The sequence below is a fragment of the Heterocephalus glaber genome, unplaced genomic scaffold, assembly GCF_053883595.1.
Source record: "Heterocephalus glaber isolate CG9 unplaced genomic scaffold, H.glaber_assembly_v1.0 deba00001743, whole genome shotgun sequence".
Classification (NCBI taxonomy): Eukaryota; Metazoa; Chordata; class Mammalia; order Rodentia; family Bathyergidae; genus Heterocephalus; species Heterocephalus glaber.
Window position 1 is genome coordinate 3,117,115 of NW_028258449.1, and position 23,885 is coordinate 3,140,999.

The following is a 23,885-nucleotide window of genomic DNA, read 5'->3' on the forward strand; positions in this document are numbered from 1 at the left end:
TCTGCCTCCTGACACCAACTTTGTGGTAGAAGTTTGTGAGGCTCTGTTAGCAAGTACAACTTTACATCTAGGCCTCCTATAAACAAAGCACTGCCCGAAGTGTGCACAAAGTGTGTGTGTGTGTAGTAATCAGTGGCAGAGTGAAGGCTTACTACTGTAATTACTCATTACGAGCCTGCCTTCCAGAATCAACTTACAGTACAGCTGCTTTAATTGGTTTCCTCTTTGAAAACCATATGCTATAATTGGATACATGAACTTTTCTTACAGAGTTTGTTATTTTACTCTTAATAATATGTGCTGTTTTATAGAACTCTAATGAGTTATCATTAATCCCATGGTATACCAATTCTGAGACTAATTATTCTGAAACACCATCTCCCTATGTAAATAATCTTCATTTTTCAGGAAAGCCATTTGGGGGCCCTTCTTTCTTTTATCTGACAAAACATTTCTCTGTCCACAAGAAGGCTTCCTCCCAGGCTCTGTCTGTTTAGTCCTTTGATTAGATCAACACACACCATGTGATTTACAGAGAGATGATTATTCATGGAAATGAGAAAATATTCAAAAGTAGGTAGGGGGAAGTATAACTTCTCTGAACTATCTTTGGACTATCTTTATTTGGACTGGCATTTGAACAGGACCAGATTCTCAATATTAATGAGTAGAAGTGTCACTCATGTTTACTTTTAGGAAAGAACCTCCATGGGTCATTTATAACACAGATAGGATGGAAATTTTCTTCTCATATTCTTGAATGATTATAGCTGGATGGAAAGTTTTGTGTATTCTCATTTTGGAATGCATCCTGAAATTCTTCTTGGGTGCAGCTGGCATCGAGCAAAGTTCCTAAGCAGGCTATAAACATTCTTATACCCACCCACTCCCAATCAAAGCAAAACAGAGTTAGGAAAACAGTCCTGGGTAGGACTGGACTCACAAGGCTGGACTGTGGATATCTTATCCCAGCTGCTGGCTCACCCAACTCTGAGTGCCTGAAGTCCAGAAGGAAAAAGAAGGAGTAGGGCCTGCCCTTGATGCAAATATTAAATGAAGAAGAATGGGTTTGGCGGGTTCTAATTCATGTTCACCTTTTCCTTAAAACTCAAAAGTCCTTAAAATTCCCATTTCCTTAGGCTTTTGAAAAACAAACCATTTAACCAGTATGCACTTGGGGTAAATTTCCCAGACTCTCACACTGCAATGCCAAATCTCCCTCATCTTGCAACACAAACACTCCATCTTCACAAAGGTCATGATTTTAACAAATTGTCCTTCACACTATGCAGGGTGCTGAGGTTTTGCCATGGAAAGAGTTCCTGCTGGTAGCTCTGAGCAAGGGCTATGCAGAGAGACCTCTCCTTATTTCCCATTCCCAGCCTGTTCTTCGGCCTGCAGATGGCGGAGAGAGAGAGTGAAGGAGTATTTCTTTGTTCTTGGGGAGCTGGAATAAAAGTAAGGCTGGATGGTCTCCAAAGGCAGCTGATTTATGAAGTTGGTAAACTGTATTTCCAGCACCTCCTCCCATCCAGTTGGGCTAATACTGCAATTATGCATATCATTAAACATGTATCATTAAATTTGATGTATATTTGACTGTGACATTTACCTTAATTTATGTTTCCTTGGCATCCATGGTTCGTGGCGCCTGTCTGTGATTGTACACTTAAAACTTACAAACTATGTTTTGTGTTCAGTTGATTTTGCTGTAATCAAAAGGAACAGAAATATTTTAATTCTACTTTCCTTGTACAAACTTATACTGAATTAGCTCCATGGACAAAACCCCTAGGAGGAAGTGGTGTGGACCCCTAGCTCTGATGGACCAGCCAAGGGTCAGAGTTCGCTGGGCCTACCTCCGTAGGCCAGCGCCCTCAGCCGGTCTTCATTAAAGATGGGTGTCCAGCGTGTGGGGAGAGCTTTGGTCAGTCACGTTCAGTTGGGCTCAGAATATCAAAGCAGAGCAGAGGCATCTCTGTTAATAAAGCCTCTTGCATCTGAATGAAATGTGTGTTTGAGTGGAGTAAAGGAGTTGGCAAAGGAGAGCTCCCAGCCAAGGCACACATGCTGACTGACTCTGAAAAGTCTGCCTATTTGGAATTTTTGAGCTTCTATTTGCATACTGTCTTTCTTTTACAATACTGAAGATTTGTCTGTGAACATAAAGATCTTTGTGGTTTTATTACTGAAATGGGAAAACGCGTGCGCCGATATAATTACAAAAATGGCCTACAGAAGTTTAGGCTGTTTGAAAACTCAAGGCCTCTGATTAAATTCAGACCAGGAGTTTGCCAGGCCAAATCACTTGGACTTTGGCTGCTTCCACTGAGCCTCCTCCAGCAAACTTGAACTTAAACTGTAGGAGTAGAGGGGGGACTGGTGTCTCTGCACATGGAAGAGTTTCTGAAGTCCTCTGAAAACAACTGTGTTGTGAGCAACTAAGTACTAAAATTTCAAATGAACTACAGTGTTTGAGGTTGTTTCTTGTATTTACCGCAGGACTTTAGGAAGCTGTTAACACCTGGGCTCTGAATAAATACATAAATCTGAATAGGATGTACTTATGTTGGCAATGTCTAAGCTTCACTACAGTAATAAAGCAGGATATAGAAAAAGAGATTGTTGCTTCTTGGCCTTTTGGCTAAGATCAGATGTAGAAAAGCAGGGTTTTGTGTGTGTGTGTGTGTGTGTGTGTGTGTGTGTGTGTGTGTGTAAAGAGAACTATGAAATGGGCTTCAAAGGACAAGAAGGTAAAAAACCAGCAAATGTGAACCCCACCCCCAAGTAAGTCTCTGACAGCTTTATCTGTCCCAAGGGTGCTATAGGAGATCACCCTGGGGTACATTTTGAGCAGGGTGACGTCAAATGATTGGTGTTCTCTGGAAAATTCAACAATACTGGTCTTGTTTTATTTTCTGTTGAATTCAGTGAGTGAGAAACAACCAAAAAAATAATTATGAGGAGCTCCGGTTAAGAGACGGGCTAGAGGGTGGTCAAAGAAGACAGTCTTCTCCTTGCTGTGAATATAAGTTCACCATCAGAAGTTGAATGTAAATCCATATTCAGAAAGTAGAATAGAAAATTTGACAAATGTCCCATTTATTTTTCATATGGGAGAAAAATTTTGGGGCTTTTCTGTGAATGATTTTGGCAGTGGATGAAAGAATGATTCAAAAGTGTATTAAGATGAACAATTTTAGTTTTACCTTAAGCTGTGGGCCCAGGACAATGAGGCCATTGCCCCCATTTCAAGTGAGATACTCATGTTTCAACCCGTGGCCCCTTACCCACTTTTAAAGTCAGAGTAGAGAGAAAAAGAAGCTTAAGATTGCAGAGAAGTGGGTTTTTTTGCTTGTTTTTTTTTTTTTTTTTTTTAAGTTAGCTCTGTTTGATTCCCACCATTCCCATAGTAGGGGAGAAAGGATCCTTTCTCTTATATCCAAACCCCAGTGAAACAGCTCCAGGAGATTGCTTAGATGTCAGATTTGTGTCCCAAGCATTTGTTTCTTTGTTTGTTTTATTAGTACCCGTGGGTAGTATATAATGTTTATATCCCTTGTGTGAGGCTGGTACATGTACATAACACATCTTAATTCTTTTTTATCCTCTTCCTCTTCCTGTCCTCCTCCTCCATCTATCTCTGGATCTCCTTCCCATTTGAGAAATCTCTACCTCCTTACTTTCTATTATTTACCTTTTATTTTGCTTTTTACTTATAATTTGAGTTTCTCATATAAGAGACATCATGCAATATTTAAGCATGTGTGTCTGATTTATTTCACTTAACATTATGGTCTCAAAGAGAATTAATTTTCCTACAGATGACTCAAGTTTATCTCTCTTTATGGCAGGATAATACTCCATTGTGTGTAAATATAACATTTTCTTTATCCATTGGTCTGTTGATGGACATATAGCTTGTTTCTAACATTTAACTATTATAAATCATGCTTCTATAAACATAGGCATGCATGGATCACTGTAATATGATGTCTTTAACTCTTTGGAAAGATACCTAGAAGGGGAATAAATGGGTCAAGTGGAACTTTTAGTTTTAGTTTTTTGAGGAGTCTCCATACTGATTTTCATAGTGGTTGTACCAGTTTACACCCCCCACTGGCAATATAGAGGGTTCCTTTTTCCCTGCAGCCTCACCAGTATTTCTTATTATTTGATTTCTTGATAAAATGAAATAAAAAGCATAAGATCAGAAAGGAAGAAACAATAATGTCCCTATTTTTAAAAGACATTATTGTCTAAAGAGAAAATTCCAAGGAATCACAAAAATACCTTAGAATTCATATGCAGGTTCAACAAGGTTACAGGATACAGAATAAATATACAAAAATCAATTGCAGTTTTGAATACTAGGAATGAGCATGTAGACACCAAAATTTAAAATATAGTATTATTAACAACTGTTGAAAAAGTGAAATGTGGAATTTGTGTGCTGAAAAACACAAACACTAACAAAATAAATCAAGGAAGATCTTTAAAAAAAAATAAAATGGAGATATACTATGTTCATGGATTGAAGACTCAATGTAGTAAAGTTGTCAGTTCTTCTCAAATTAAGCTGTATGCTTAATGCAATTCATATGAAATCCCAGCAAGACTTTCTATGGCTGGGGCAAGATTTTTATAAAACGTATAAGGAATAGGAAAGGAACTAGAAAGCTGAAACAATTTTGAAAAAGAACAAAGTGGGAAAAATCAGTCTACCTATTTCCAAGAATTACTGTGTAGCTATAGAAATCTCAACTGTGAGGTATTGGAAGAGTATGGATAACACATAGATCAGTTGTACAGAATAGGTAAACCAGATATACACCCATACAAATATGCCCAACTTATTTTTAAGAAAGATGCAAAAGGATTCAATGGAGCAAAGACACTTTTTGGCACATGTTACAAGGGCAGTTGGAGATCTATAGGCAAAGTAAAAGGTCTTGACCTCAGTCTCACATCTTATGCCCAAATTAACTCAAAATGGATCACAGACTTAAAGCATAAAATATAGGAGAAAATCTTCAGGATCTGGGGCTAGGAGAGGGATTTTTGACATAATAGCAATTTTTTTTTTAATTGCTAAATTTGACTTCAGCAAAATTAAAAACTTTTTGCTCTGTGAAAGACTGTAAAGTGGATGAGAGGATAAACTGAGGCCAGGGGAAAATATGTTCAGACCATGTATTTGACTAAGGACTAGAATCTGGAATATACAAAGAACTCAGCAGAGAAGAAAAAAAATCTCATTAGAAAATAAGTAAAGTATATTAACAGCTATTTTACTAAAGAAGACATATAGATGCAAATAAACACATGAAAACAAGTTCAAGATCATTAACCATTAAAAATGCAAATTAAAACCACAGTGAGACATCAATACCTACGTATTAGAATGTGTAACATAAAGAACAAGGTAACACCAAGAGATGTGGATCACTGATGTATTGCTAGTGGCTGTGTAATATTGTTCAGCCACTCTGCAGAGCAGTTTGGCAATTTCTTAAAAACCTGTGCATGCAACTTTCATATGGCCCAGAAATTGTACTCCTGAGCATTTATCTTAGAGAAATAAAACTTATGCTCACCCCTAAACCAGTACACATATATTTACGGCAGCTTTATTTGTAAGAGCCAAAAACTGGAAACAACTCAGATGTCCATCAATGGGTGAATGGTTAAATATCTGTGAATATTTTTCATCAATAAAAAGAAATATATGATTGATGCATGTGGTAACCTTCACAAATCTCCAATGGGTGAAAATATCCAATTATATGAGTGGAAAAAGCCAGTCCAACAGTTAGCATGCTGCATGATACCACTTATACAACGTTAATGAAATAACATTAGAGAAAGGAAGATGGATTCACTTAGATTTGCTGCTTGCACACCTGGCCCACTCAGGTGTCTCCTTCACAGTGCAGTCTGGCAGCTGGTCTTTAAACTCTTCTCCTCTGGAAGGAAGCTTCCAAATCTGCCTTTAACTCAGTCTCTGTCCAGGTCCAGGCTCACCTGTCACACTGCCACCCAGAGGATTTGCGAGAACCAAACAAAGTAAGTTTTGAACTTTATGGTACCAAAGCTCATAGAACTCTGATCATCAAAATAAGATCATCAGATCCTCATTGCTTGAAAAAATTAATCCCCCAAACAAAATAAAACCCTGATTCTCTTTCAAAGCCTTTTCTCATAGGGGAAAATTTTAACCACCATACTCACTATTTTTAGTAACATCAGAGTGATGCAGATTTATTGCATGTATGTTGAGCTGGATCGTCATCTCATTTAATTCCCATAATAGCACTATGAAGTAGTATCTAAAATACAAAGAAATTAAGTAACATTTCCTGGATCAAATAACTGGTCTTATGTAAAGCCAAGATTCAAATCTGTCTGTAATCTAAATCCGAAGCGTTTAACAACTATGGCACACTGTCTGGAGGATTGGCAGACTCCAGACTTTGGAAGGACCAAACTGTCCCAGAGCATCTGCATTCTACATCAATTAAGAGTGAGAAGCAACCACAGTGTCACTGTGACAGTGGCCTTCAGGTGTGGTCAAAGGGAGGCAGGAAAACCTTAGACAACATCAGCATCTCCATCTGTCCCTCATTTGCTTGATAAACAATACCCACTGCTGGTCGTGCAAAGCTTTTTCTCTCAGAAGACCAGAACCACCCTGGAGCATGACCCACCCAGCGGTGGGCAAAAGAACCCAGCTGTACCTCTCCAGTGCAGCCTACCATCAGCTCTGCATGCTAAGCCCTGGACATATGTGTGCATTTCCATAAAAGCATTCTGAGTGGGACTCAGCCTTCCTCCTAGAATCTGTTTGGTACTTGTGACAGCTGCTGTCAGCTTGGCATTACTCTCCCCATGGTCGCAGCTGCCAGGATGCCTCCTCCCCATAGAATGGAGAGGACTTTGAAGTAAGATGCTTCCTACTAAGATCTTTACCCTTGGCAGCTGCTAAGGGCTTCTGTCCAGTGGAGTCTAGACCAGGTCTTGGTAGTAATCCCTTCCTGAACTGCATTTAGTCACAGGAAATGTAGAGTCCTGGGCATTTTTCAGTCATAACAGGAGCTCATGTCACATCTATGCTTCTAGTCCCAGGGTTGAAATACTCCCAAACAACAAAGAGTCTGTCCAAGATTCCAACAAAGGGCTGAACCCCAGCCTTCTGTAACAGCTGAAGGGTTATTTGGAAAAAACAAATCCCTCTGCAATAACTGAGATTTATGTTTTCATGTGAGCAGACCCTCACAAGCTAAGTGGGACTGTCACTGGATTTAAATCTTGTGGGCCGTTTAGCACTTGGAAAAGTAGTTTTCTGAAATGAAAGAATAATGTTCACTTGGTCACTGGGAGGGCAGTTCAGTGTATTTTAGAACGTTGACTTTGTAACATTTTTTCTAGGAACATTTATAGTTTATAAGCTATATAATACATGTCACATAAAATATATTGTGGAAATCCCATAAACTTTTTTTTAACTTATAGCAATCTTCTTTTATTCCTAAATTCCTCACATTGTAATAATAACCCAAAGAAGTAATTTCAAAAAAGTTGCATATTTTTGGAGTCATTCTCTCATAAAATATATTTTTTTTAAATGAAGGCAGTAATTAAGATGATATTTCAATGGCCAGCATTTCCTGTGTGCTGGTCAGTTTTCAACTTCACTGGGAACCTGCAGTTGTGAAGTTGGAGATCAGGGTCTACCTTTCTGCTTTTCCAAGTATGTAAACTTGGGCCAGGGATTTAGCTCAGTGGTTCCACTGCCTGCCTCGAAAGCACAAGGTTCCAAGTTTGATCCCCAGTACCCGCCCCAAAAAAACCAGTCTCCCCAAGTATGTAAACTTTATTAGTCTTCCTCATCAGTCATGTAAGTCTGATGAGCAAGAATACCATTCAGGAATTTACAGTGAAAAGCCTAAAGCTGGACTGGAGATGTAGCTTAGTGGTAGAGCACTCCTGTAGCCTACATGAGGCCGCAAGTTCAATTCCCAGAACCAAAAGGAAAAGGAAAGTCCGGCTGCTACAAGGCAGGGGATTCTCCTTTATCTGTGATTGCTATGTCCCCTTCCAAGTAGGATATCCAGTTTTACAAATTGAATTAAGATCAGCTTTCCTCCTTTGTATGGAATTAAAATAAAAGGAATTGAGAAAGAGTCAAGGAACCCAAGCTCTGGCGACCTAGTGGTCCTCTCTTTTTGAGACTCCATGCTGATCCAATCCCAGTTCCTTCAGCACATAGTCCAGGAGACCAGCACTCTAGACAGAGCAGAGAAACCCTCACCTCTGCTATTTTGCTAGACCACTGGGGCAACTTCCCGGCATGACTTCTCATGTATCAGCTAGGTTTAGGACAGCAACCTTCAGAGATGCAGAACAGATGATAGGGAAATGTGCTGAAACCATGGCGGACACTGAAAATATGTCAGGCATGCATATTACTAGCAAGGAGATTATAATCTAGTTTGGGAGGTAAAATGTGTCCTACATAAATATTGGCTCAAAATATCAGCCACACCTCCTAGCTCTCCACTGAGTAATAACAGGGCTGTAATACCCATCCCCAAATTATCCATCTGGCCCTGGCTCTCCTCCCACAGGAGCTTGGCTCCACTCCAGTCCCCTCTGAAGAGCTCTTGGAACGTGTCCTGAATGCTCTGTGCCCTCCTTTGTCAGGCACAAAACACCTCCATGCTCCTTTCCCTCCGTGTTGTGCTTTCGGTGCTGGCATCTCCCACTGAGGTTTGTGCCCCTGAAGCTGTTTGTCACCATGTCCAGGAGAGACCTCACTCCTGTCACAGCCAGCCATGCCTGTGCCCGGTATGTGTAGTTTCCACTCCACTGCTGCGTGCCACCTCCTTGGACATCCCCACCTGACAGCTCAGCCTGGTCCTGGGGGGTTTGGCCAGAGGAGGGGCCAGAGCGTGGGGCTGGAAATTCAAGGATTTCCACATTACCCAGGCCTGGTTGCCATGCCCACCCTAATGGACTTAGCATATATGTGAACAGCAGAAATGCGGGAAATAAATGACTAGACCGCTCTGTTGACAATGTGTGATTTCTGTAAGACTCTTTTTGTCTTATTCTAACCCCGAGAAATGTTCCTATTTTATTAAGGTAAGAAGATGACACAAAAACATTTAGATCAAAGCAAAAAGAATTGTTATATGGTTGCACCGACATAGAAACGTTTTAGACAAGTATCTTTTTTGTTGTTGTTGTTGTTACCAGGGATCAAACTCGGGACCTTGTCCTTGCAAGGCAGGCAGTGGAACCACTGAGCTAAATCCCCAGCACTGACAAGAATCTTTTAAAAAATATTCTCTACAGTTCTCATATTGCCTGAAGTAGTAGAGGGGAGGAAAAAATATTTTTAGATTGAAAGGCTGTCAAAAAGTACTGACAGTCCTAATCAAAATATTGGAAATTTAGTGCAATAAGATATTGGGAACAATAACATGTCACAGGCAAGTAAGGGCATTCTAAGAATGCCAGGGTAGTTTCGCATTAGAAAGTTAATCAAGATAATTTACCACAGTAACAAAAAAAGAAAAGCATCATTACAAATATCTCAATCTATGTAGTAAAACTACTTGATAAAGCTTAATGTCCATTTATGATTTATTAAAACTTAGCACACTAGGGCTGGGCGAGGTGGCGCATGCCTGTAATCCCAGCACTTGGGAGGCTGAGGCAGGAGGATCACTACATGTTTGAGGGCAGCCTGGACTCCATAGTGAGCTCAAGACTAGCCTGAACTAAGTAATGAGACCCTGTCACAAAAACAGAACAAACAAACAAACAAGAACAGCAAACTAGGAATAGAAAGGAACTTCATTAATCTGATAAAAAGTACCACCACAATACGACAAATACCATACTTAATAGTGGAATATTGAAAGCTTTTTTCCCTATAGTGGGAACAAGATAAATAAATCTGCTAGCTCTTCTTCTATTCAGCATTGGGTTGGAAATCCTAGCTGGTGCAATATGGGAAGAAAAAGAAATACAGCATGGTAGACAGAATAACCCCAGTGCCATCCACACCCTGGACCCTGTGAATATGTTACTTTACATAGCAAAAGGCACATTGTAATTAGGTTACAGACATGAAGATAGGTAACAGGCTAAATGAACATGATGAGAAATGAACATTTTCTTAAACTGTTTATCATATACAAAGCTCAACCCTAAACAGGTTGATAGGGCCAGGGATTTAGCTCAGTGGTTCCGCCGCCTGCCTCACAAGCGCAAGGTCCTGAGGTTGATCCCTGGTACCCCCCAAAAAAGAAAGTCAAAATAGGTTGATAAGGATATAAGGTCAATGAACAAAAAACAATATTTCTATATACCAGCAATGAAAACAAATAGGATAAAAATTTAAAAGATCTCACTTACAAAAATATTTTCATGGGCCAGGGATTTAGCTCAGTGGTTCTGGCACCTGCCTTGCAAGCTCAAGGTCTGGAGTTTGATCCCCAGTACCCCTCAAAAATTTTCATTTCCATAAGCATCCAAAATATTATATAAAATATTCTCTCTATAAAACTACAAAACATTATTGAGAAAAATTAAAGAAAACCTAACTCAGTGCCTTTACTCTCACCATACAGAAGGTGGTTTTAATTATTATTTTGTGGTTGTTGGGGGGATTTTGTATTTTTTGTTTTTGTTTTTGTTTTGAGGCAGGGTCTCACTATGTAGTTCAGGCTGACCTTGAGCTCACAGCCACCGTCCTGCCTCATCCTCCCAAGTGCTGGTATTACAGGCTGTGCCACCATACCTAGCAAGGTTAATATTTTAAAAATCAATTTCTTTTCTACATCTCAGCAATATCAAATATAAAATGAAATTTTGAAAAGATAACATTTACAAAAAATTAATATTTTCAATATCATACAAAGTATTAAATTCCCTTACCATGAAACTGTAATGTTGATGGAGAGAATTAAATTCTGCTTCAATAAAAGGAAAAACATATCCATAGTTTAAAAGACTCAATATTGTAAAGATAACAACTCTCCTCCAATAGACATAGATTTATCAAAATCCCAGTATGGTTTTTCATGTGTATGCAAATTGAAAGCTAATTTTTAAATTTTACATGGAAAGGCAAAAAATATATATGGCAATCTTGAAAAAGAAAACTCTGAGGCCTATACTTGCAGATACCAAAGATCCATTATAATTATAGTAACAGAAATAAAATGGTTTTAGAGCTAAGGTAGATAAACTAACTGAAGGAACAGAAAAGAGCTAAAGGATAAATCCACACATCTGTGGTATCCTGATTTATGATAAAGTCAACACAACAGTTCAGAGGGGGAAAAGAGAATTTTACTAAATGGGGCTAGATTTATTGAATAATCATATGAAAGAAAACATATGCTTTGACCATACACAAAACTCAATTCAAGATGGAATTATGTGAAAGGCCTATATGTGAAAGGTACAGCAATAACATTTTTAGAACACATAAGAGAATATCTTCATGCCTCAGAGGAAAAGATTCCTTAAATAATAAACTCTCAGAAGAAAAAATTGGATATATTAGACTGTATTAGTGTTAAAATTTTTGATTATTAAAAGATATAATTCAGAGAATGCAAAGTCAAGCTTCAGAACACAACACATAAACATGTAAAGTCCTTGTATTCAGAACATGTGAAGAGCTCTTACAGGGTTGATAATGAAACCCTGAAAGACAATAAGAAAAAAGAAAGACAATCTAATAGAAAGATTAGTGAAACACTGGTACAGGCACTTCACAAAGAGGCTATCCAGGAATTTATACACACAGGAAAAGGTCATCTAGGACACCCCAATTTGAACCACAGTGTACGTACTGGTGTCTACTGATGCCATAATAATTGCCACAAATACTGTTTCAAATGTATGATTTTACATTTCTGTAGGTTACAAATCAATATAGGTCTCAGTTCAGAGACCAAATGCTTGAGAGAGAGAAATTGGATGGATCGGTTCTGCTTTGTGTAGTGTAGAACACGGAATGGGCAAAGATCAGTTTGTTCAAAGAACTGCTGCTTTTCCTCAGTTTATCTTGGGCAAATACTGCCTGGAACTGCCCCTCCCATGCTATGTGGCCTCAGACAGACACCATCACAGCATCTATGCACAATCTCTTCTCTAGGAAGTGCTCTAAGTAAATAAGAGTTACTGGAGTTACTGTTGTAAAAAAGAGCGCTAGGAACATCCAGAGGCCCTGTGCTCATCAAAAGTGTCACAAATCAGAAGGAATCCTCCCTAGTTAACAACCAGAAACTGGAAGTAACTGGTAAACAAGATCACTTACCTCCTCCCGGGGTCACTGTGGGCATAATGTATTTCTCATTTGCTGGTTTATATCAAGACAGCCTATTTGGTAGCAGGCACAGGGATTTTCTTTGCTTTTGCTTACGGAGTCATTTCTTTACCTTTTGCTTAACTATACAGACTTTACTTTTAAGAGAACAGTTTTTTTTTCAATGATGAGATCTCTATAAACATTTGGTATGGTTCATCCTTTGAAATGGTTGCTTTTTCTTTTTCTTCTCTCTTTTTTTTGTTTTTGAGTTGTCAATTATTGCTCTTATATGCATGAGTTCAGTCACAGCGTCTTCTTGAGTCATAGCAAGACATACACTTTCTCTCAATTCTTTGTTGACCAGGAGACTTAGGTAAACCCTTATTATTTCATATATGGTAGGACTATTTTGTACTTCACCCAAGTCAATCTCTGGTGTCTTATACTATAAACCTAACTGAGAGTATGCATTGCATGTAACTTTAGACATTGGGCTCAAACAATTCTGTTTCAGATCCTTTTCAAAGTTTGAGCCTCATATCTTCAATGTGTCCTCTGACTGGCCTGGCTAGGACCTGATATCTGTTCTCCTCATTTGTCCTTTCCTTGTAACTACCACTGCTGGAATACAAGGACATGTATACTCATCTGTGAAAAAATTGGAGAAGTCCACTGATCAACTAATTCGTGAGTCACATGTTAACATGGAATCCATTAACATGTTATATAGCCAGCTACATGATAGTAAGATTTTTATCTGACTAGTGTCAATGACAATTACTTACCCTTTTTCAGCATACATAGCCATGAAGTATTTAAAGGGTTAGCAGTAGAGGTAGAGCTGATTATAGAAGTCTTTTTTTTTTTTGGTACTGGGGATCGAACTCAGGTCCTTGTGCTTGCGCAGCAGGCGGCAAAATCACTGAGCTAAATCCCCAACCCTTAGTAGAGCTGATTATAATCAGAGAATGGAATAGAAAGAGGAAAGATATGAGTAATTGCCCTATTTGAGGTTGTTTTCTGAATATAAAAATATGTGCTTAATTGTACAAATTTTGGAAACATCATAAAAATGTAAAAAGAAAATTGAATTCTGCTATGATGCCACCATCCAGAAATAAGCACTTTTTAAACTTTGATTTATTACTTCCAGTTTTTTCCTCATGTGTCTGCACATGGATGTGGGTGTGTGTATGTCAGAGCATGCTTTAATTAGCTCAGGTTCCTACAAAATAACAATAGCAAAACAGGAAGTCATTTTTTAAAAAAGGAATTAATTTAGATTATTTGGAGTGGAGCACTCAGGCATCAATTTAATTTCAACTTCAGCACAGAAATACTGTATTTGGAATTTGGCTAAAAGAAACAAATGAGGGCCATCTGGTTTCATCCCCCTCTACCAGCTGAGCTGAGAAGCTCACCTTCTCCCCAACCCCAGCTTCTCGTATAATTTGGCAGAGCTAGGCACTCCCTGGCATGACTACCAAAACAAATCAATGCTTCTTAAGTCTGCTGTAATTAATAACTCCCAACAGAACACGAGTTTTCTGCAGACTTGGAGTCCCGCCTAATTCCCTCTAAGATAAGTAATCAGATGCTGAGAACTGATAAAGCTCTTTCCTCTGAGCAGCTGCCATACAGCCTGCATCTGTAATGTGGGTAAGATGATTAAAATCTGAAAATAGCTGCAGGTTTTCTCCTGTGTCACAACACTGAAGATATTCATTGCACCCCATCCCCGATGCCTGACACTTCCCAAACAAGAGAAGATTTTAAATAGATCAAAAAAGCTGTACTTGAAGTCATTCAGATAGTTTGGTTGCATCTGCAGCCTGCAGCTCACAGCTTTTCCAGGAATCAAATTAAATGTGGAGGATGGTCTTCCCCAAGCTGTGAGCCCTGGCAAGGTGGTGATCCTGGTTTCATGGAGCCTCATCTGAGTACCCAGGGATCCTCCGGGCTTCCCGAGTCCTTCAGGATAATGTATTGAGGCGTTTCTGTCCCAGGGCTTCTGTCTGGCCGCTTGTCCTGCTATGAAGCTCCAAGTCAGAGCTCTTGTGGGCATAGGTGGTAATCCTTTCCAAGGTTCAAAGGGAGTATTTTTTCAAATCCACTTTTATTCCACTTCCTTAAAGAAGGTTTTTCAAACCTTGGCACTATTAACATCTTGGAAAAGACTTTCTTGTGGGAGGGCTACCCGTGTGCTACAGGATGCTTAGTCACATACCTGTCCTCCACTTACACTAGGTGCCAGTACCAAGCCAAGCCCCTGTCCTCGAGTTCTTACAATCAAAAATGTCACCAGACATTGCCATGTATCCCCTGGGGTCACAGTGCCCTGGCTGAGAATCTCTGTCCTAGAGAACAGTATCCAGAGCTCAGTGGTGACACGGGTTGCAAGCCAGTCCTGCTCACACGTGTCTTCAGCAGAGTTCCTGCTGGGTAACTTGGAAGGCACATGTGGAGAGCAGTTGTTGGAGCACACATCCTGACTGAACCATCCGGTGCCTCCTGGTAGCTGGATGTGGTAGAGTAGCACAGTTCTGAAAAGGCTGGGTCTTCCTGTATGGGAGTCGTCAGCACTTTAAAGATAGGAAAGGGAGGCACAGGAACACCCGCAGGCGCAGGCGGAGGAGTCATAGAAGCTGATGCTGCCTCTGGGGGCGCCGGGCTCTCCCCGGGCCCACACGCAGCTGAGGACCAGCAAGGTGACTCGTCCTCTCTGTGGGGCAGAGCTTTCCAAACAGCACCCGCCGTCTCACCTACAGGAGGAAGCTCTCGCAAGATTTAATTGGCCCAAGTAATTACTAGGGGAAGAGAAGGTAATTGCAACAATGGATGGTGTGAATCTCAAATATGGGAAAAGAGATCTGCTGTGGTTTGGTCAAGAAGTGTCTCAGAGCGGCACAGGAGGAGGCGTGGTGCGCTCTCTTGGTGTCAGTGGCAGGCTGGTTCCGAGGCCCTGTGGATTCCGGAATCCCCGGATGCGCAAGTCCTTGTGTAAACAGCACAGGACTTGCACGTAGCAAACACGAACGTCCTCCAGTATACTTTCAGTCATCTCTAGATGACTTGTAATACTCAGGACAGTGCAAACCGCTTCATAAATAGCTGTCATACTGTATTGTCTGGGGACCAATGACAAGAATTAGTAGTCAGGGCCGGGGATTTAGCTCAGTGGTTCTGCCGCCTGCCTCGCAAGCGCAAGATCCTGAGTTCGATCCCCGGCACCAAAAAAAAAAAAAAAAAAAAAAAAAAAAAGGAATCAGTAGTCTGTGCATGTTCAGTACCAGTGCAAACAAAAATTTTTTTTAAATATTTTTGTTCTGCTGTTGGTTTACTCCATGGATATGAGACCCACAGATATGGAGAGCCAGCTGTATGTGTTAAAATAGAAAATATACCCTAGGAATCTTTTTTCTTTCTTTGATTGAAATCACTGCTAAGTCAGGTTCTTAAAATGGAGATCCAGAAAATCATCTGCCTGTCCTAAAGGATACCTGAAGCAACAAAATGGAAGCAACAGTTAAGGTGAAGATGTGAAAATTAAACAACAAAAATGTACCCTCGGGCCAGGGATTTAGCTCAGTGGTTCAAGGACCTGAGTTCGATCCCTGGTACCAAAAAAGAAAAAAAAAAATGTTCCCTCCACAGCAGAGCTCTGAAATCCGAGCCTGGGGTTGTGTGGATGTTATTAGAAGGTGAAGTTAGAAGTCCCCATACTCTCCATAGTGGTGCCTTTTACGGAAAACTCCTTTGTATGTAAATTATGAAATGTTAAATTCTTAATGATTGAAAATGGGACTGTTTAGATGGATTACCAGACACAGACGGGGAGGCAGATGTTTTGCAGATGGGAATGGGACCAAGACATGGAGGGAGGGAGGAGCACGGGGTGGGGAAGGGGATGTAAGGAGAGTTAAGATGTGTTACGTACCTGCAGCAGCTCCCCTTGATGAGTGCAATCACAGTGTACTGCATACACATACTAATGAAAATAAAAAAGAAATTAAAAAGGAAAATAGGACTATCTAGGAAAACAGTATAAAAATTAATATTTTATAATTTGCAAGAAATCTGCAGAAGATATGTATTCACATAGCCAAAACTAAGGATTAAGATTTAAATTCTTTTTTTTTTTTTTGGTACCTGTGATCAAACTCAGGACCTTGCACTTGCGAGGCAGGTGGTGGAACCACTGAGCTAAATCCCCAGCCCAAGATTTGAATTCTTAAAGGAGAAGCAAAAAGTATTTCAACAAAGAAATTGTGGATGTGTGATTTTTTTGTTTCCTTTTCTCTTAGAAGAACATACTTAGATCCAGAGAGCATTTGTTATGGGCACTCAGACAATTCACCAAAGTCACTCTTCACTTGATCTTAGCCAAAAGGCCAAGAAGCCATCACCACTGACATCACTCTTATACCCTGCCTTTTCCCATCACGGGGCCCCTGTGGGAGAGGTTGGGAGTGGTTCTCTGAGTACCTAAGAAGCTTGTTGGGTATCTCATTAATAGAAATGTCATTGCACCAGCGCTGTAAAATGAGAAATTCTTTCTTCATCGGTTTATACTGGTTATTAGTAAAATGAAAAAGCCATTGAATTACTGCATCCGATCTGAATATATTCCAAGTAGGGACAGCAAAGTTTTAAAATCCAAGCAGACAGATGTTGTGGTATTCTGTGTCAACCAACATTTACAGAAGACTGCCTTTTGGTGGTCATCTTAAAATAGCAATTTGGATAGCTTTACCAAATGGAAATAAATGTTTTTGTTTTTGTTTTTGTTTTTTTTTTGGTACCGGGGATTGAACTCAGGACCTTGCGCTTGCAAGGCAGATGGCAGCACCACTGAGCTAAATCCCCAGCCCCAAATGGAGATAAATGTTGAAAGAAACCCTCATGGTCTTCTAGAGACAGTTTTCATAGGTAGCTCTGAATACTTTTTGTTCATCTCTCTCACAAGTTGGAATTCATCTTTGTTAAATTAATGGGAAAGATGAAGCTTAAACCAGGTTTGACTCATTTCTCCTTAACTTATCGAGGGTGAGCACAATAAAGATTTGAAAAGTTGTAAGAGAATAAGATTCATTTCAGGAAATGTGCTTGCTACTAGAAAAATAATTCAAAGAGATGTATACTACTCCATGGCAGTGTGAAAGAACAGCTGGAAGTAACCATGGAGCTATTTTTATGAAGGAGACACAGTTTCCTGTTCTCTGTGAGGGTTTGGCTACAGGCTTCTTGGAGAACCACTGCTTTGATGAGCTTCAAAACTATAAACTTAGCGACAGGGGTGAGGAATGTTGAGAGCATAACTACAGGCACCATACCTCAAACTAAAGTTTGATTTAAATTCCGAGGAAGATTTTACCAATTATACATCAAAAACCTTAATATTCTGCTTCTTGTAATGTATCATCAGAAAATCATCATGAAGATTCATGAGATTCAACTGCGCCAATGTTTATAGCTATTAATAATAATAATATCAAGAAGGGTTCAGTCTAAAAGCTCAGCAAGAAAGGAGCAAGTTAAATCACCGATACATGATTCTCAGAAGGCTGTGCAGTCAGTGCAGTGACACTCCCCATGGGAAAGGAACCTGGATGTTCATTGTAGAGGGAATGAAGTGACCAGGGGCGTGTGAGTGGTCAGCGCCCAGCCTGTCTTCATGGAGGAATCTGAGCTTGCAAGCCCTTTGCTCCTCACCCACGGAGGGTGTGCCTCGGCCGCCTGCCAGGGAAGACCAGTGCCAGTGGAAGTCAGCAGGGTGGACGGATGTAGGCAGAGGAGCATCTCAGAAGCGAGGAGGAGGATTCAAAGGCGCCACTGTTAAAGGCTGCTCCTGTCTTTTAAAAGCCCCTTTGGAGCGATTTTGGTCATGGTAATCCAACCTTGTAATTGTAGGGGAGCAAGTTGCATAGCAGCACAACTTCTATACTGCAACTAAGGAAAGTGGAGTGAGGATAGACAGCATCGTCAGCTCCTGCAGAAAGGATGGAAAGGAGAATTCCCCACGTCTTCAGCGAAGAGAGGATGATCCTGAAAGCATCATAAGACACTCGTACAGCCCCACAGCCTCCCCGTCACCTGGATGAAAAAGCAACAGAGGAAGGAGGGGAGGAAAAAGAGGAGACAGTGGAGGAGAGGAAAGAAGGGAAGGGGGAGGAAGGGAGGAAGGAAGGGAAGAATCCAGGTTAGATTCAAGCTGTGCAACTTTGAAATCATCAGAACCTTTGAAAACTCTTTTGGCATCTTAATAAAATCCACCATTAATATTTAATTTTAATAGTTTTGAGTTAAGCTTTCTGATCCAGCATCCTTCTGAGCACAAACTTGGAAACTTTCTTCAATGCTCTTATAGTGAATAAATGCTGAACTTAAGATATATATCTATATATCTATAGATATATATCTTAGGCATAAAACTTTCCTTTTGTGGTTCCTTATAGCATAGCTTAGGATTTGAGTGTTTACACTATTTATGGATGGATGGCTTGGTTTAATCTTTCAGGACCAAGTGAAATTTCAGTCTATGCTATGCTATGTTGCTAGTTAGGAGGACATTAATCAGGTTCTTGTCACTTGTCTGGCATATATTTAAATATTGATCATCATAAATAAAAGCAAGACCCCTTCTGAGAATAACATTATGCTTCAGACTTTAACACTGGAAGAGCAATTAGAAGCTGCAGGTGTTGGTATATAATTCAGCACTTACTGTATTTATCAACCACTCAGGTAATTTCAGAATAATTTGCTATTATAAGAGAAATTCTGAAAAAAATTAACACTGTGATAACAGAAAAGTGTTCAAAAATTTATATCCAACTATGCTCATTGCCATGTTATTACTTAGTAAAATTTCAAGGGATATAGTGAATAAATAAAAAAAGAAAATAGCTTGTAAACTATGATTTTGTCCCTTTTAGGTATGCTTTCTCCATTATAAACTAATGATCACTGGTTCTTTGACTTAAAAAAAATCAAAGCCAGGGCCCGGGATTTAGCTCAGTGGCACCACACCTACCTTGCAAGCGCAAGGTCCTGAGTTCAATCGCTGCTACTGCCCGCCCCCCAAAAGGAAGAAAAATTCAAAACCTGAAATCACACTTCTATCACAATTACTTTAATTTGGGGCATTGGGTTTTATAAATAGTTCATTCTTGTCTAACCTTAAGCAATCCAGTTTATGAATTTGGTAACCAGAAATAAAATTAGTGCTTTTAGTTTCAAATGTGTTCCTAACAAATCACACACTGATTTAAGGAATCTACAATTCAATGTGTCCTCAGAGGAAAAGCAAGATCCAATTTTGACAACTGTGCTATTGAGTAGCAAATAGAGATGGCTCAGTCTCCACTACATCAGAACTTGGTCCAAATTGGATTTTCCCATAGTCCTGAGTGCGTGTAGAGCATTTTAAAACACAACCTTCTGAATAAGCCTGTCACAACCATGACAGAGTCATTCTGATGATCTGTAACAAGAAAAATTTACAAGAGTATAGATTGCTGTTCAAGGGCCCTTCTTAATGGTGGTTTGCCTGCATTTTAGGTTTTCTTTGACTAATAGGTGGTAGGGTAAGACCATGGATAAGGCAAATTTTAATTTTATTCTGTAGTTTCCACCTCTCTTCTTAAACCACTTATTGATGCTATCAGCGAGCACAGTGAGACTGATTAGCGTGAAAACTCTGAGAACCTTTGTGATACACTTTGCTAAATTAAATATCCCTTCCCACACCTTCTGTTCAAAGAGCTAATTAACAGCCAGAAACAGAAGACAAACAACAGATGAGGAAAGAGGCACAGACATCCCAGGTTGGTGCGAAACTCTCAGTGTGCCGGGAGTGGAAGGCTCCATCCGCGCCCTGGTGCCTGAATCACACTTGTGCGCTGTTTTAGATCACAAGCTCTACTGACACCCGTGCTCCGCTGTCTTCTTTTCATTACCCATGTTCACAGTGCACAATGATCACAATTTTCATGGTGAATTGGTCCAGGTACATAACACATCTTAATGCTTTTTCCTGTATTTTTTTCACCCCCTGCCCCTTCCCTCCCTGCTCTTCCAAGTCTTGGTCCCCTTCCATTTGCAAAAGCTCCGTTTTCATCATTTCCCCCTTCAATTCTTTTATTTCCATCCCCTTTCCCTCCCTATCCCCTCTCCCCGCCTGCTGTTCCCCAGTCCTTTTGAAAAGTGTCTCCCATGCTTCACGCTGACATTAGCCAAACAGAACTTGCTTTCACAATTGCTGAATGCCTGAAAAGTTCCTAGTTGAGATTTGATTTTAAAACTTGTTAAAATTCATATGTTACCTACAGGATTTCTGGGTTTATGACAGCAAATCACATTTTGTATCGGTGGTGGTGGGTGTAGGAAGCAGGGCACGTATCTTCCCCAAGAGACTGGTGATTATTACATATGCGCTGTGTGGTCTGGGGAGGACTTGGGGGGGTGTTTTTGTTTTAGTTTGTTTATTCGTTTATTTAGGTAGTGGAGGGTGGAGGTGTGGAGTAGAAGGATGAGATTGGAAAAATATGAATTGAGTGGGTCTTATAAACAAAGTTCTTCCTTCTTTCTCAAGAATATTAGCTATTCCAGAAGGAAGGGGGAGAGAGCGCCTATGTAAGAACAGCCACAGGACAAAGTAGCAAGAATTGTGCTGTGTGGGGATGGTTTACCACCTCTGAGAAAGGGAATCAGAAACGCTTGTTCCCAAGCTGGCCCAGTGTCCCCTTAATTCAGCAGAGGTGTAACCGGCAGGCATGGAGCGTGCCCTAAGATGGGACCACAGAAGAAAGACACACAGGTGAAACAGTTTTTTAAGTTGACACGCAAAGAAATCAGGCTTTGGAGCATCATAATTTCATTACACCGAAGAAACATGGAACATGTTATGATTTTTGTATATGTTTTATCTTTTTACTGAAAACATATTTTCCTTTTGTTTTCCTCTTTTCTGTGCCCATGAAAGAGCCATGGTCCACTAGCCAGCCTTATGTAAGTGAAAACAGGATTTAGTGAAATGAACTGTTAGGAGCTTTGAGAGGGGCGATTGTTTGGATTATCTTCTTTAGCTTAGATTCACTTAGCACAACCCTACTTTCCTCGTCAGTGATCTGTCCTTTGATTGTATATTTCACTTTCTTCTGTGGTGAGGTTTATTTTTGAAGAGAGGTAGGACAGAGGAGGAGAGAGGTGCCTGCTTGCTGGGCCACGGGTGACCTGAGATTTAAGTCCTGAAGGCATCTGCTGGGGTCGGGTCCAGAATTTCTGCTAAGGGCTCTAGGTAGGAAGAGGCAGGAGGATTCATGTGAGTCCCACGCGAGTGTGCTTAGAGCAGAGTGGGCAGAGAAGAGGGGCAGTGCTGGGGGAGGGCAGCGCTGACTTCCTGGGCTCAGAGCCGGAAGCAGTGACTGGGCATCCGGTGGAGTTGACTGCGGATCTTGGGAGGGCAGAACTGGGTCGGCGCCGCTCTTGTCAGCAAACTCCTTGGGAGGGCAGAGAGGTGCTTTCTTAAGTTCCTGTGTCCTAGAAAAGTTAACTGTGGGATAACATTGAGGGAAGAAGACTTAAAATTGGTGTTAGGATTGGAACTGATGTTGGATCAAAGTGTGTTTTTCAAAAAATTTAAGAGCATGACTCACATACAAAGAGAAGGGAACATGTGTTCAAGATTTTCTTTAAAGCTTATTAAGTAATGAATGATCCAGAAGAAGATAAAATCATTCAAGGACCACGCAAGGAAAGCTTATCTGTGGGCACTTAATGCAGAGACCCTAGCACTGAGATTGCTAGTTTAGGTACAAAACTGGCTAATGTGTTAAAGGGCAGTAAACCATAACTGTGGAGTTTTCTTCTCTGCCAGACAGAAATAACTTGTGTCTTTGCTGGAAACAAATCTGCAAGCTGACATACAACTTTACAAAGAATGAGCCTCTAATTAACATCATATTATACAATAAAATTAGTCCTGGGGCGAGCATGTTAAGCAGTGCTTTTAAAAGCCATGGAATTATCCTCACTGCCTTATTTACAAGTTTAGGATCACTTTTCTTAACAGTTGGGAATCTGTTGAGTATGTCTTGATAGTTACCCCTTTTGCTCTTTTCATCTGCAACTCACGTGACCCCGTGTGATAATGGGTGATTACTGTAGACCTTAGTCTTCCTGTCCTCTGCCCCTCACCTGCACATACTCACCATCACTGCCACCCACACGTACAACGTAGGAATGCGGAGACAAGAAGACAGGAGAAAACCAGGTGCCTCTTCCACTGCTGGATTTCACCAGGACTCTGAGTTTACTACTGGTGTAGAAGAGTAATGTTTACTTTCTGAATACATGCTCTGCAAAATCCAGGAGCTAAGGAGCTGTAGTTTAGATTAGCTCCCTAACGATGGACATCCAGCAACTGTCCAAAGGTTTCTGTCATACTACAATGTCCTTGCAATTCTTATTGCCAAGTCTAAATGATGTGTTAAGGGCAGCCCAAGACGTATTTTACTGGTACCAGCAACCAAAGTATTTGTTTTGTATCTGAAGTTGGTATTTCTGGAATTTTCTGTGCTCTCTCTTTTCTATCCTTCTCCAAGATATAAATATTCCTTCCCTCTTTGGGCTCACTTCCCACAGGAGGGATTGAAACCAAATTCAGAACATTTCTTTATTAAGGTGAATAAATGCTTTCTGATTCAGTTTAACCCAGATGTAGTAGTTTTATATTTTTATTGTGCTTGTGAAAAACTGAATTTGAGAATTCTCACACTAAAGGTATGGAGCTATTGTGGGACCTCCAAAATAATAAGGGAATGCTTTGATTATTGTTTTATTTCCATATTGAGGATGACTTCTGCAGTGATTCTTTGCAGCTCCTTCAAGTGAGTTGAAACTCTTGTCCTCTATAGCACTTTGGCTTCTTCCACCCTTGGACCATTCATTCCTTGTGTCTTAGTGACTGCAGCGCCTCATTCCTAAAGATAGCGACCCCTTTCTTATGAAATCATTTTAATCCTCTTGCTCATCTGGAGCGCTTGTGGAAAGATGAAAAGAATGATTCTTTCTTGTTCTTTCAAAGACGTAATCGGTTGCCTGTGTACCGATTTGGGTATTTACAACTAGAAACATTTGTGGAATTCTTTTAGTGGCGTTTTACCCCCTTCATACCATTGTTTTTCTTCACTTCTTTATGGTCTGAAATTTGGGAGAACAGAGGTTCATCTCATGATAACTTGTGATACCACTGCCCGCTTTTGGTGAAGTGAAACTGTGGCTCAGAAGAGCTCATTTACCCTACAGCATTTTTAGGGTATGAGGCCACTTTGTGAGAAAGGTCAGATTTGTTTATTTGTTTTGCTGACTGGTTGGTTGGTTGGTTGTTCTTTTATGAGGCTTTTTTAAAAGCGCAGTTTTAGGTGCACAGCAAAACGTAGGGGCACAGGTATCTCCTGTGTCCCCGCCCCATGCACGTCCTCCCCCTTAGGCAGCTTCCCCAACAGAGTGGCATGTGTGTCACAGTGGCCGAGCCATAGAGACACACCATCCA

General features: G+C 40.4%; 1 protein-coding gene across 9 annotated transcripts in view; it reads left to right on the forward strand.

The window, feature by feature from the left end:
* Ankrd44 (ankyrin repeat domain 44) overlaps positions 1-23,885 on the forward strand; it is a 242,195-nt gene that overhangs the window by 180,788 nt on the left and 37,522 nt on the right. The gene's annotated exons all lie outside the window — the stretch shown is intronic.